Genomic DNA, 12,735 nt, shown 5'->3' with positions numbered 1-12,735 from the left:
GAGTAGCACACCCAGATGAGGAATATTTTGTCTCCAAAATCCAAAGAGGCCAACTAGGCATTGTGCCTCTTTTTTGGCCATAGAGGGGCCAGATGCAACAGATTATCCCTCACCTTAGAAAGGATATCTTGTCATGCCACACTCCACTGGACACCTAAAAATTTTACTGACGAGGAAGACCCTGTATGTTTGTTGGATTTATTTCCCATCCTCCGACACTCAAATGCCTTACCAATAAGTCTAGAGTAGTCACTACTTCTTGCTCCCTAGGTCCAATCAACATGATATCATCAATATAATGGACTTGTCTGATATCTTGTGGGAGGAAGAAATGATCAATGTCCCTTCAGACAATATTATAACAGGGCTGGAGGGTTGATACATCCTTGAGGTAACACAGTGAAGGTATACTGTTGGCCTTGCCAACTGAAAGCAAACTTTCTGGTTGTCCTTATTAACAGCTACTGAGAAAAAAGCATTTACCAGATCAATAGCTGCATACCAGGTACCAGGGGATGTGTTGATTTGCCCAAGCAATTATAGATAACATATCTGGAACAGCAGCTGCAGTTGGAGTCATCACCTGGTTAAGCTTACAATAATCCACTGTTATCCTCCAAGACCCATCAGTTTTCTGCACAGGCCAAATAGGAGAGTTGAATGGGGATGTGGTGGGAATCACCACCCCTGCATTCTTCAAGTCCTTAAGGGTGGCATTAATCTCTATAATCTCTCCAAGAATCTGGTATTGCTTCTGGTTTACTATTTTGCTAGGCAGGGGCATTTCGAGGAGCTTCCACTTGGCCTTTCCTACTGTAATAGCCCTCACTCTATGAGTCAGGGAACCAATGTGAGGATTCTGCCAGTTGCTGAGTATGTCTGTTCTAATTATGCATTCCAGAACTGGGGAAATAACCATAAAATGGGTCTGGGGACCCACTGGACCCACTGTGAGATGGACCTGAGCTAAAACTCCATCGATCACCTGACCTCCATATGCTCCAACTCTGTCTGGTGGACCAGAGTGACATTTTGGGTGTCCTGGAATTAATGTCACTTCTGAACCAATGTCTAATAATCCCTAAAATATCTGATCATTTCCTTTTCCCCAACACACAGTTACCCTGGTAAAAGGCCATAGGTCCCCCTGAGGAAGGCTGGGAGAAAGATTAACAGTATAAATTTTTGGCACTGTAACAGGATCCTTCCCCAAGGGTACCTGGCCTTCCCCTCATTCAAGGGGCTCTGGATCTGTAAACTGTCTCAAGTCTGGAAATTGATTAAGGGGCCATGATTCTCTGTTTTTTGTTTTTTGTTTTTTGTTTTTTTTTTTGGTTCAAGGTAGACTTTTGTTCACTTGACCTAGAATTCTTCTGCTTATATAGATCAAACAAGCATTTAGTAGAGTACCCATCTATTCTACTTCTAGATATTCCATGATCTACTAGCCAACGCATGTCTCTGTGAGTCAGATTATTTTGACTGCTGCTTTAAGCCTGCTGTCCATTATAGTAGCCACACCCATCTTGTGTTTGTTGATTAATTGCTGCCACATGTTTTCTGTCAACTTGGGATCCAATTATCCCCATTCTGTTTAAGGTTTCCAGTTCAGTGACAGCAGTTCCCACAGTAATATCTGACCTACAGAGAAAGGTGACTACAGAACCCTTCAGGGATGATGGAGCTAGTCTCACAAATTTATTCCTCACAGGCCTGATAAAAGGAGTGTCCTTTTGGACATTTCTGGGGTGTACGAGCAGGTCTTCCATGATAAATCCACTCTAACATTCCAATCTCTCTAAGCCTTTGGATCTTCTCCTCTACATTATACCAGGGCAGTTCTGGCATTTCAACCTCAGGTAATGTCAGCCATCGTTTGATCCATGTTTCAGCCAACCATCCAAACAAACTGTCAATGTCTTTTGTAACCCCTCGAGCCACAACATTGAATGCAGAATCTCTGCTTAGTGGGCCCATATCAGTAAATTCAGCCTGAGCCAACTTTATATTCCTTCCACCATTATCCCACACCCTTAATATACATTTCCACATATATTCCCCTGATTTCTGTTTATATAAATTGGAAAACTCATATAGTCCTTCTGGAGTATAGCATACCTCCTCATGGGTCACATTTTGTTTAGGGACCTGTTGGGACATTAGTCTAGTTATAGTCTTGGAGAAAAGAGTGGTGGTGGGGTGGATCATGATAAATATTAGAAGTATCCTTCAAGCCAATTACCTTGGGGTATTCCACTGCAGTTTTCATCTGGTGAAATAGGATTCATCTCTTGAGACAGAGAAGTGAAGGCTGTTTCCCCAGGGGAAGTGATTACAGGTTTAGCAGGCACTGAAGGGTTAATCTCTTTAGGTGGAGATTTGATGGCAGGCATGGTTGGAGGTGGGGGGAGCTGTTTCCTCAGAACAGACAATTACAGGTATATCTAGAAAGACTTAGCAGAATCCAGGGTTCCAGTTTCTCCCCTGCCATCATTATCAACCCATATGTCCTCACCCCAATTTTCAGGAGCCCATCCTTTTCCAATTAATGCCTTTACTTTAAGAGCAGACACCCTGAGAAGTTGAGATTTTAGTTTATGTTATAAATCTGCTACTTGCACAATGAGACTCTGGGTCTGGTTTTCAGAGATCTCAAGTTTGTGGCCACAGGAAATGAGATTTTCTTTCAGGGCACACATAGAAACCTTCACATCTCTCATATGGCATTTAAGTTTCAAATTTGAAGCCTTCAGCTCTTCCCTTTCTCTTATATCTGTATCCAGCATATGTAAGAACAACCAGCCAACATCATTATACCTCTTAACTCCACAAAACCGTTAAGGTGTCCAAAACACTGCCCTTCAGAGACTTGCCTCATACAAGGGTATGATTAGGAGAATGAAATGGTGATGTTTTGCACATCTGACTTGCCACCTCATGCCATGGATGGTCAGTGCCATCTTGATTAGTGAAAATAGTTATTTGTGCCCTTAGAAGTCTTCAACTGGTTGAATTAAATCCAACTGATTGGCTTCTCTCGTTGCAGAGGACCCTCTCTTAGTTGATTGTAGATATAATCAGCCACAGATGCAATCAACTGACTCATGATTTAATAAACCAGCCTTCTGGATTTCTTTTTTTTTTTTTATCTTCATTTTATTGAGATATATTCACATACCACATAGTCATACAAAAAAAAATCGTACATTCGATTGTTCACAGTACCATTACGTAGTTGTACATTCATCACCTAAATCAATCCCTGACACCTTCATTAGCACACACCTAAAAATAACAAGAATAATAATTAAAGTGAAAAAGAGCAATTGAAGTAAAAAAGAACACTGGGTACCTTTGTCTGTTTGTTTGTTTCCTTCCCCTATTTTTCTACTCATCCATCCATAAACTAGACAAAGTGGAGTGTGGTCCTTATGGCTTTCCCAATCCCATTGCCACCCCTCATAAGCTACATTTTTATACAATTGTCTTCGAGATTCATGGGTTCTGGGTTGTAGTTTGATAGTTTCAGGTATCCACCACCAGCTACCCCAATTCTTTAGAACCTAAAAAGGGTTGTCTATATTGTGCGTAAGAGTGCCCACCAGAGTGACCTCTCGGCTCCTTTTGGAATCTCTCTGCCACTGAAGCTTATTTCATTTCCTTTCACATCCACTTTTTGGTCAAGAAGATGTTCTCCGTCCCACGATGCCAGGTCTACATTCCTCCCCGGGAGTCATATTCCACATTGCCAGGGAGATTCACTCCCCTGGGTGTCTGATCCCACATAGTGGGGAGGGCAGTGATTTCACCTTTCAAGTTGGCTTAGCTAGAGAGAGAGGGCCACATCTGAGCAACAACAGCCTTCTGGATTTCTATGGCACAAAATGTCCTTGCAGTAATGGTTAGCCCAGGGCTTACTTGACCAGACAACTGGACACTATCACCTGGCCAAGTTGACACATGAAACTAAGCATGACATCACGTTTAAAGTGATGTAGGGGCACATTTGTAGGAAAGGAGAGCTGACTTGAAGCATATTGATGGGTTATCTCTAATGTGGCTCCTAACAACTGATTACACCTTTTAACCTCTAGTTCTTGGACTTGTTTAGTCCAAGTATGCATACCATCCTGTTTCAGAAATGATATTCCATATACCATTTCAAATAGGCTCAAAAGGAGCCTGCTTCTAGGAGCTTCTCTTACTTGCATCAAGGCCACCAAGAGTACTTTATCCCATGAAAGATTGCTTTCTTGGCAGAGTTTGGCTATTGTTTTCTTTAAGGTATGATTCATCTTCTCCATTTTTCCTATGGATTGTAGTCTCCAGAATGCATGTAATTTCCAATGGATACTTAAAACTTCTGACGGCTCCTGTGAAATTTTTGATGCAAAAGCCCCACCAGTATCACTTTGTATCAAAAATGGAAGTCCAAATCATGGATTATATCCTTCAGAGAGCCTTGGCTACTTCCAAGGCCCCTTCTGTTCTGCATGGAAAGACTTCCACCCATCCTGCGAATGTGCCTGCAAAGATAAGAAAGTATTTATAGTTTCCACAGGGTTTAGGCATAACAGTAAAATCTACCTGCCAGTTTTCACCTAGGGTTGTGCCTCTTCCTTGAACTCCCTTTATGGGGGGAGGAGGTCCAGTTTTTTGGATTATTTTTGGCAAAAGTTAAACAACTTTTAAGTTACTTCTTGGATGGTTCTTCTTTGCATTTGAGGTCCTATAATATAATTTTTTTCAGCCATTGATACATGGCATCCCTCCCATAATGGGTGCTTTGATGTAAGTAAGTAAGAACACTTTCCAGTTAAGTGTTCTGGAATGAGAATTATTCCATGTTTATTATAAATCCATCCTTTGTTTTATCATATGAAAGTCAAATTGATAATTGGCATCTGTCTCCTCTAAGGTGAAGCCGCATTCACCTACTCTCAGCAAATCATAAGTTGAATATTGGAGGGAAAAGTTTTTTGATTCTATGTCTGGTATAAGAGGAAGTACCAGTGTGCCGGTTTGGATATATTATGTACCCCCTCAAAAGCTACATTTTAATCCAATCGTGTGGGATATTTGGATTAGGTTGCTTCCATGGAGATGTGATTCACCCAACTGTAGTTGATACTTTTGATTAGATTATTTCCATGAAGGTGTGGCCCCACCCATTCAGAATGGGTCTTGATTAGTTTACTGGAGTCCTTTTAAAGGAGCCGATGACACAGACCCAGATGGTTGCTGATGCTTAGAAATGCCTGGAGATGCAGGCAGAAGGACGTTTGGAGATGCTAAGCTAAGAGCAACCCAGACATTTTGGAGAAAGCCATTTTGAAACATGACCTGGGAAAAAAGGACCAGCAGATGCCAGTCTCATGCCTGGTGTTCCAGATGTCATCGGCCTTTCCTCAGTGAAGGCATCCTCTTGCTGATGCCTTAGTCTGGACACTTTTATGGACTTAGAACTGTAAATTTGTAACCTAATAATTCCCCTTTATAAAAGCCAATCCATTTCTGGTATTTTGCATAACGGCAGCATTAGCAAACCAGAACAACCAGCAACGATGCTGGAGCTTTTGATCTGGCTGTGCTTTTGCTTCTACATATGCTATTTGATTTCCTTTGATGGAATCTGGTTCCCCTCTTTGATGACTATAACAATGTATTATGGCAACTTCTTTAGGTAATATTTTGCTTCTAATAAAGCTAGAATTATGTCTGCCTGCTTGATTTCTTTTCTACTGGATGTTAGAGTCCTCTTTCTTTCCAGATGGCTCCATGAGCATGAACTATATTAAAAGAATATTTGGAATCAGTATATACATTTATCCATTGTACCTTCCCTAAATGTAAAGCTTTGCAGGCATACCTGGTGAGACAGCCCCACTTTCCAGCACCGTTTGGAGGGTTACCATTGGTTACCCAGCTGAACCATGAAACTGCTTCCATCAGTGTACATCTCCACATCCAGATGTTCTAAAGGTTGGTCGACTAAGTCTGGGTAGTGGGAATAAACTTCATCAATTATTCATATACAATCGCATACAGGTTCTTTTTCACCGCTTGGGAGAAAAGTGGCTGGATATAAACTAGAAGAAGCTTTTAAGTGATGTTTGGATTATCTGACCAGATAGCTTGCTATTTACCTAATCGCCCAGCAGTGAGCCAATATTCATCTTTTTGTTCTAGAAATGGTAGCACACGGTGTGGTGTGTGCATGGTTGTGGGTTGTCCAGAGGTGAATTTTTTGGCTTTTTTGAGAGTATCACAGTTAGCTGCTACAGCTCTTAGGCATACTAGCCAGCCTTGTGTAGTGTTGTCTAGTTGTTTAGAAAAGTAAGCTACTGGACACCTGGCATTTCCTAATTTGGGGGTGAGTACACCTAATACAATTCTTTGCCTTTGTGAACAAAAAGATCAAACTATTTTCTTGGACCTGGGAGTCCCAGGGCTGGGGCTGTTAAGAGTTTTTTCTTTATTTTTTGAAAGGCATTCTTACATTCTATAGTCCAATCTGAAAGTTCTTGGTCAGATCCTTTCAGAGCCTCATATAATGGTTTTGCTATGGAGTCCAAAATTAGGTATCCAAATTCTGCAGAACACTGCCATTCCTAGAAACTCCTAAAGCTGCCTTTTTTTGTGATTGGCTCTTCTACTCATGCTAGGGCTTCTTTTCGATCAGGCAATAGATTTCTTTGTCCTTTCAATATTTCACAGCCTAGGTATTTCACTGATGATTGGGAAATCCGGGCCCCTTTTTCTTTGAGACTTTATAACCTCAGTCTGCTAAGCAATCCAGAGTTTGAATTGTGTTTTCTATCTGATGACTCTTTAGTAAAACTTGCAATTAAAATGTCATCTATGTATTGCAATACTCCTTCTTGTAAACTGAATTCTCTTAGACCTCTAGCCAAGGCTTCTCCAAATATTGTGAGAGTGTTTTTAAATCCTTGTGGAAAAACGGTATTGTTGTTTTATATTGGTAACAGGATATTCCCATTCAAAAGCAAAGCATTCTTGGGACTCTGGGCTAAGGGGTATACAGTAAAAAGCATCTTTTAAATCTAAGACTGTAAACCAACAGAGATCCCCAGACAATGTAGTAAGTAAAGTATATGGATTTGGGGCTACAGGTTGAGTGTTTTCTACAATTTGTTTATTAGCTCGGAAATCTTGCACAAACCAGTATTCATTTAGAGTACCTGGCTTCATACTGGTAATATTAGAGTATTGTATAGAGACAGACAGGTATTAATTGATATTTTTAAAATGTTTTAATCAGTGGGGCGATTCCTTCTCTAGATTATAATTTGAGTAGATATTGCTTAACATGACAGATGGAATTGGTTGTTGAAGCTTAACCTAAACTGGTCTCCCTGTTTCTGCTCTCCCTCCTCTTTCATCAGACCAAGTCTCAGGTTTTAAGGCTTTTAAAGATCTTATCTAGAATAGCAATTGTTTGTTTACCTTTACTCTGCAAACAACACTGCAGTTTCTAAGGCACAATGTTTTCCCTGAGGTACTGCTATTGATAAACACTCTGGAGGGAAAGTATCTGCACATTTAACTTTGGTGATAAATCTCTTCCTAGTAAAGAAACAGGACATTCATGTATATACAGGAAACTAGGTGTTAAATTTTAGTCCTAATTAAACACTCTAATGGTTGTAAGAAGGGCTTGTGTGTACTCTTACTACATACTCCTATTTTAGCAACTGATTGGTTAGAAATTGCATTGGATTTTTTTAATCTAATACTGAATAGGTAGCTCCTGTGTCAATGAGAAAGTCAATTAATTGTTCCTCCAGAGGGGCCAGGGGTCTTACCTTCCTGTCCCCTAATCCTGCATGCCTTTGGTTCATCATAGCTGTATTAAGTGCTGCTTGCCTCTTAAGGTAATAGTCCTTGAGTGCTGCTTGCTTTCTAAAGTACCAATCCTCTTTAGCCTGGTCGCTGTTATTGTAAACTTTAAAAGCGATTTCTACCAATCAGAGGTAACCAATCCCAAGCCCGTTTAATTTTTGCAATTTCTTTCTTGTATCAGTGGAGCTCTGGGTAATGAATATCATATTTATCATCCTTGCATTCTCTTGACTCTCTGGTTCTATGTCAGTGTATTGCCTGTATGCATTAAACGGTTTTTCAAGAAAGGCTGCAGGGTTTTCCTTAGCCTCTTGTATCACTTCCTGAACTTTTTGTAAGTTTCTAGGTTCAGGAACTCCATTTCGTAGGCCTACCACAATGTATTTGTAGGGACCCAGGGCCCGGGCCCCAAACCCTCCATAGTGAAAGTAAGTTATTGCAGGTAGCCACCTACTTATCTAGGACAGAGGTTAAAGATCATTATATCTCCCCAGAGGGGAAAAGAATGTACCAATGATATCCTAAATAAAGCATTAAAACTCCCCTCCCTTGATCACTGTTGATAACAAATCTCCATACCCCTGTGTCACAAGACCCTGCCAAAATTCTGTTCTCACACCATATGGAATGACTTTGTCCTAACCCTTATAAACCACCCTTTGGCACAAACACACACATACACACACACACACTCACACACAAACACACACCACCAGCTCTTTGTAGAGCACTAACTTCCATCTTTCCTGGCCAGCCGCCGCCATGGAGCCTTCTCCTGTTCGTAAGTCCTAATTAAACTCACGTCTAACTCCTTGCCTGGTGTGTTCTTCAGTCTTGTGGCTGAGCTGGGTTGGAACACTTTTCTTAACCTCTTGTACTACCTCCTGAACTTTTTGTAAGTTTCTGGGTTTAGGAACTCCATTTTGTAGGTGTTCTAGTTTGCTAATGCTGCTGGAATGCAAAACACCAGAAATGGACTGGCTTTTATATAGGGGGTTTATTTGGTTACACAGTTACAGTCTTAAGACCATAAAGTGTCCAAGGTAATGCATCAACAATCGGGTACCTTCACTGGAGGATGGCCAATGGCGTCCGGAAAACCTCTGTTAGCTGGGAAGGCATGTGGCCAGCATTTGCTCCAAGTTCTGGTTTCAAAATGGCTTTCTCCCAGGACGTTCCTCTCTAGGCTGCAGTTCCTCAAAAATGTCTCTCTTAATTGCATTTGGGGTATTTTTCCTCTCTTAGTTTCTCCAGAGTAGGTCTGCTTTCACTGGCCATCTTCAAACTGTCTCTCATATGTAGCTCCTGTGCTTTCTTCAAAGGGTCCCTCTTGGCTGTAGCAGCTTGCTCCTTCTGTCTGATCTTATGTAGTGCTCCAGTAATTTAATTCAGACCCACCCTGAATGGGCAGAACCAACACCTCCATGGAAATTATCCAATCAGAGTCATCACCCGCAGTTGGGTGGGGCACATCTCCATGGAAACACTCAAAGAATTATAATCTCATTAACACTGGTAGGTCTGCCTACAGAAGATTACCTCAAAGGTAATGGCATTTGGGGGGACATAATACATTCAAACTGGCACAGTAGGCCTACAACAATACATTCTTTAGAATACTCAAGTTTAGCTCAATCTCCATCACTGGGGTTCTACACTGGATCTGTTACTGGAACTGCTAAACTTGCTCCTATATATGCTCAGTTACTGGGGTGTTCTCCCTGCTGCCTGTCTGCCTCCTACTTTGCTTTCTCTAGAACCATTCTCCTTTCTTCTGTCAACAGAATATTTAGTAAGGCCGGTATGTTAGCCCAATTTGGATTATGGATTGCAAATATTGAAGAGAATAAATTCTCCATTTTTTCAGGGTCTTCTCTATAAATTGGGATATTGTTTTTCCAATTAGACAAGTCTGATGTGGGGAATGGAGTATTTCATACAAAAGTGCTCTGAGGCTCCCTTGTTCATCTACTCCTGCAAGAACTTGCTGGAGGGGGAGATCTCCAATTGGTTGCCAAATTGAGTACCCTGATGGTTGTGAGAAAGGGAGACCATTCCCACCTCTCGTCCCTTTATTTCTGGTGAAGGGGGATATAATGGAGGTGGAGAAGGCTTAGGAAGTGCCTCTTCCCCTTCCTGCCCAACAGTGCCTTGGTGATAAGGTTGGGGAGCAGATGCAAATGGAGGACTCAATAAAGATTCTAAAGGGTCCTCTGGATTTGGATCAGGAAGGACATTCCTCTTTACTTTTATAGGCAAAATCTTACAATCCCTCTGTAGTAGTTCTTGTTGTGAGAGAGAAAAAAGAGATTGAACATATACCATCTCATCCCAATTTTCCTCTCTTTCATAAAACAGTTCTAATTGTAATAGAGTATTTGTATCTACAGATCCATTTTCCAGCCATTTTTCTCCTGATCCTAAATCATATTGGGGCCAAACAGTGTTACAAAAAGAAACCATTCTACGTTTTCTCATGGGTTTATAACTAAACCTCCCCCAGTTTTGTAGAATGCAATCCAACGAGCTGCACTCAGGAATGCTGTTGGATTTTCCCATCTCAAATGATACTAGTGAGCAAGTAAGGAACAGGCAAACAATATAATCTACAAAATACATGACAAAACTTTTAACCAAAGTAATATGCAGAATCTGTTAATCAATTATTAGACTACTTATTCTACAATATATTACAGGAGTACACTCCACAGACAGACCCAAGTTGGGTCTTGAACCCTGTACAGGACCCTACCTGGAAAGTTAGTAAGGTATAGTGGTCAAAGCAAGGGAGACTGTCTGGAAGCGGGCCCCACAGCCTCAAACCAGATCCAGGAACTTGAGCCCTTTTACTTTCTTCCTGATCTTTTGCCTTGATGACTTACTCACCCAGTCAGACTTTTTCTCCCTTTGAAACTTCAAAGGGCTGGTGAGCCTGGTGTGCGGTTAGGGCAGGACAAGCCCAGTCACCAAGACTTTGGACTAACAGGTCTAGGTGCTCACGTAGATTTGACTACCATGTTCACCCACCCAGCCAAGGCTCTGGTGCTTCAAAAACTCTCCTGTCCCACCAGAGTCACCAAATTGTTCCTGATTCAGATTTGCTGCCCCAATGTGCGTGAAAGCCAGTTTATGACCCTGGTGTTTTGAGGAGAGAAAGAGCTTTATTACAGAGACCTGTGCAAGGAAACAGAAGGCAGAAAGTTAAAAAGCTTCAGATCTGTTTCCCTGCACTGAAAGACCTTGATGGTTTATAGTATTCTAGTTAAAGGCATGATTATGATAATGATCTGGGGTGGTATTTCGGTCGAGCACACGCAGATCTGCTGCATGTTTAGTCATAAGACGCACATAAAAAAATGTCAGTCTTGATGTAACCAAGAAATTAGGAATTAATACTTAAGATGACTGAATCATTACATCGATGCCTTTTCCTTGCTTCCTAGTATATTGTAGAATAGCCAAAAGGAAATACCTGAAATTACTGAAACTACTGAATTGTAATCCAGATGCCTTGATCTTTGATAACGATTGTATAACTATATAACCCCTATTTTATGATTGCAAAAACCTCATGACTGGCCCTGATTGTACCCCCTTATCCTATTTTATAACTTTAGAGTCTTATGACAACCCCCTAATGTTTATTAATGAAGGAACTTGAGTCAGCCCAGAACTAACCCACCCCAATTACTAAACTATCTTACTAGATAAAGCTAGCATGTAATCAATCTGCATATGCTCAATAATTAGATCATCTCTAACTTCATCATCTTGAGCCATTTTACTCATTATCCTAAAACCTGCCCATCTTTCGATACTATAAAACTATCAGTCACTGCAGTTTTGGGAAACAGTTTAGGCCTATAGGCCATCTGTTCTCCTTGCTTTGGATAGCAATAAACTCTTTCTCCTTCTGAAACCCTGGGTGTGTCCCAGTTTGGCTCTTATGCACATTTGATGAATATCATTTACATGGTGATGGGCATGATTTTTAGTATTATAATAAGGCATAGGTCACTTATTAGTTAAGGTTCTGTAATATTGCACCGTGTCCAGGCGGCCAATTCTGAGTGAATCTGATTTTATCTAGAAGAAAAACCAGAACTGGGGTGGCTGACTCAGGTTTCCTCATTGATAAACATGAAGGGCTGTAAGTAGGATCATCAGACCAGTGAGTTCCAAAAACAGAATAAGGGGGTAGGCACGAGGTCACGAGGTCATCTACTCCTTGGTAATTACAAGGGAAGGCACCAGGTTACAGTTTAGTATTCTGTACATAATAAGGTTAGCAGGCACAAACAGTTAGTTCTTGGTTACTTTTTTCAAAGTACTCTTGCGGGTACCCCGCTGAGGAGGCCTTGGCGGGCGGGGACACTGGCATTGTTTTAAGGCCTTCAAGACGGTCCAAGGTGCCGGGCTCCAGACCCGCTGGAGCAAGCGTGTGGTCACGGCGGGTGGTTGTGAAACGCCGACTGCACTTGGGCAATTCACTGCAGCTGATCCCGCCTCCGTAAGGATGATCTCCAGCCACCTCGGGTCTCGTGTGCTGGGGGACCACGTTTGAGCCTACGCGCATTCCCAGGCCGCCAGGGCGGGGTGGGGGGTGGGGCAGCAGGGAAAATGACGTAATGCGCTCACAGCCCGCGCAGGGGGCGGCAAGCAGGCGGGGGTGGAGGGTGGCGCGTTAACCCTTCAAATCCCGGCCGCTGACAGGAGGCCCTGGCGTAGCAGACCCGACGGAAAAGGGAGCGGCTCCTTTAAACACCACGAAGGAGGTTGGGCAGAAGACCCACCGGCTTCTTGGCGCCTTCCCTGGGCGGCCGCGAAGGGCGCGGCCGCGCTATGCAAATCAGAGCTGCTGATCGATGACGC

At 42.0% G+C, this 12,735-nt stretch overlaps 1 long non-coding RNA gene across 1 annotated transcript; it reads right to left on the bottom strand.

Annotated features, from left to right (window-relative positions):
- Window positions 1-3,752: 3,752 nt before the first annotated feature.
- On the bottom strand, window positions 3,753-12,417 carry LOC119542099. The gene is made up of 3 exons (XR_005218419.1): window positions 12,181-12,417; window positions 5,870-5,997; window positions 3,753-4,526 (listed from the first exon to the last, which is right to left on the bottom strand). It is a non-coding gene; the product is annotated as an uncharacterized LOC119542099 (long non-coding RNA).
- Between the last annotated feature and the right edge of the window lie 318 nt (window positions 12,418-12,735).

This window comes from Choloepus didactylus, chromosome 8 (assembly GCF_015220235.1).
Source record: "Choloepus didactylus isolate mChoDid1 chromosome 8, mChoDid1.pri, whole genome shotgun sequence".
Lineage (NCBI taxonomy): Eukaryota > Metazoa > Chordata > Mammalia > Pilosa > Megalonychidae > Choloepus > Choloepus didactylus.
This window is presented reverse-complemented; position numbering and strand designations above follow the sequence as displayed.